Raw genomic sequence first — 2,566 nt, forward strand, 5'->3', positions numbered from 1 at the left:
AGTAATTATTCTTCAAATAAATTTCCTACCTTTTTTTTTCTCTCTCTCTTCTCCTTGTAAGAGCCCTTTCATGTGGATGTTGGTCTGCTTGATGTTGTCCTAGAAGCCCCATGAGCTATTTTCATTTTTTTTTCATTCTTTTTACTTTGTGCAGCCCTGATTATGTGAATGCCAGTGCCTGTCTTTGAGTTTACTGATTCTCTCTTCCATTTCATCTAGTCTACTTTTAAACCTCTCCAGTTGTATTTTTCAGTTTAGTAAACTTCAGTATTTTCAGCTCTATAACTTCTATTTTGTAATTACCTATGTTTCCCATTTGTTGAAATTCTCACTGGTTTCATCCGTCATTCTCCCCAGTACAGTGAGCATCATTATGACCATTATTTCTAACTCTTTATGAGGTAAGTCCCAGATCTCCATTTCTTCAGGGACTTTTTTCTGAGGTTTTATTTTGTTCCTTTGTTTGTAACATAGTCCTCTGTTGCTTCATTTTTCTTGACTCTGTTCGTTTCTATGCAATACATAAAACAGCCACCTCTCCCAGTCTTAAGCGGCCCTACATAGGAGATGAATCTTACTGTTCAAACTTGCTCTAGCTCTTGGTTGTCTCTCAAACCTCTGTGACTGTCAAACTAGCATAATTTATTTTTAGTGACTGCCAGTAGTTGAGAGTGTGCCATGACCTGTCAGTGTCCCAAAAAGGAGGATCTCAGTCAGCACCTAGATTCAGGCTGACTGAAGCCAGATCCTCAGGCAACAACTTTTAAAGTATGAAAATATGAAGAGTTCTGTGGGATTGCAAGCGTAAGTCCCACTGGCCACCATAGTTAGACAATCTAGAGGTGTCCCCTGGGTGGCCACTGCAAAAAATCAGGGCACCAAAGGAGTGTACAAGTAGTTCAGATAAGCTCATAGAGGGCTTTCACAGAACAATGGCGTCAGCCACAGAGATCAGAGAGCCAGACTTCAATCCGCACAGGAACAGAAACTCCCTTTCTGGGAGATACCGTGAGCTGAGCCAAGGTGAGGCAGAGGGAGAGCACAAAGATGGTGATCACTGGCCTGCATCCCTGAGAATCCCTCAGTAGGCTGCTAGATATATGCCAGACTGGATGCCAGCTCCTCAGGCCAAAACTATAGGATAAGCAACTAGGCCTCTTTCAGAGGAAGACTGGGGATATGTTTTAGTCTATTTGTACAGTGCCCTAGGGATAGTAGCTGACCAAAACTGATCTCTCCAGTTGCTGCAATCTCTGCGGAACCCAGGAAGGCAAGCTCTGCTGGCCACCACAGCCAGGCAATCAAGGAGGCACCCCAAGGCATCAGCCACAAAATGCGGGGCTGTAAGTGTCCCTCTCTGGAAGATACTGGTGCTCTGGAGCATGCCATAGGGTGAGTACAAATATAGCACCCACCCTCCAATGTTTCTGGAAAGGATTATAGTCAGCCCTTAGATATGATTTAATTGGAATCCTATCCCTCAAGCCACAGCTATGAAGATAAGCTAATACGCCTCTTTCACAGAAAGACAGGGCCCCTTGGACTGTTGCCCCTTGACGTATCCTGGGGATGGTAACTGGTTATCAGTTATAATCCTGTGGGATCCACAAGTAAAGCCCCACAGGCTCCCACAGTCTATGATCTAGAGCTGCCCATTAGGCAGCAGCCAGAAAATTCAGGGTGCCCCCACAGAGCTACAGGCTCCTTTTTGAGAGACACCACTGAGCTAATACAAAGCAGAAAGAGGGTGCAGAAGTGATGTCCACTGGCCTCTGTCCTGAGAATATTTCAGTGGGCCCCTACGTGTAAGTTAACTTAGATGCTTACTCCTCAGGATGATACTTGAAGATAAGCAAGTAAACCACTTCTGCAGAAAGTCTGGTGCTTTTCAACTAGCTGCCTCTGCCCTGGGTCCTGGTGTGGTTGGATCTTAGTGTGCACGCCCTTCCAGGGCCTTTTCTCATTCACTGTAGCTTTTTGGGTCTCCTAGATGTGGGCTCCATTGGCTTTCAAAGCTAGATGTTTTGGGGGATCATCTCTTAGGGGCAGGATGTTGGTTGGGATGTCCAATGTGGACTTCAAAGCCTACACTCCTTGGGGAGGAGCTCCAGGTTTTGAGTTCCCTCCCCCAGCTTTGCGCAATGGCAGTATCGTAGCCAATGAGGTTTATCCGAGGTGCGATTATTGCAAATTGAGTTCCCTCCCCATTGTAGGTCACCATGCCAGGGACTGGATTTATAGTGAAATTGTGTCTCAGCCTCTCCTACCTGCTTTGAGAGAGGTGTTTGTTTGCCTGGTGTATGAGTCACTCAGCTAGTTTTGGGTGTTTTATTTTTTCAGAGAGGAAACTGTCCCATATGTAGCTGTAGATGCAGTGTTTCTGTGGAAGGAGGTGAATCCAGAATCTTCCTCCATCACCGTCTTGAATCAGGATCTGTAACTGCCTTCTTTGTTTTAGCATAATGCTTCTAAGGTTTATCCATGTTGTAATATGTATCAATACTTCATTCCTTTTTATTGCACGAATGATTCTTGATGTCTTTTGAGATTAAGGGGTGCTTTAAGA

General features: G+C 44.9%; 1 pseudogene; it reads left to right on the forward strand.

Annotated features, from left to right (window-relative positions):
• The first annotated feature begins 2,130 nt into the window (after positions 1–2,130).
• Positions 2,131–2,282, forward strand: LOC123939463 (annotated as a pseudogene).
• Positions 2,283–2,566: the final 284 nt, after the last annotated feature.

The sequence above is a fragment of the Meles meles genome, chromosome 3 (assembly GCF_922984935.1).
Source record: "Meles meles chromosome 3, mMelMel3.1 paternal haplotype, whole genome shotgun sequence".
NCBI lineage: Eukaryota > Metazoa > Chordata > Mammalia > Carnivora > Mustelidae > Meles > Meles meles.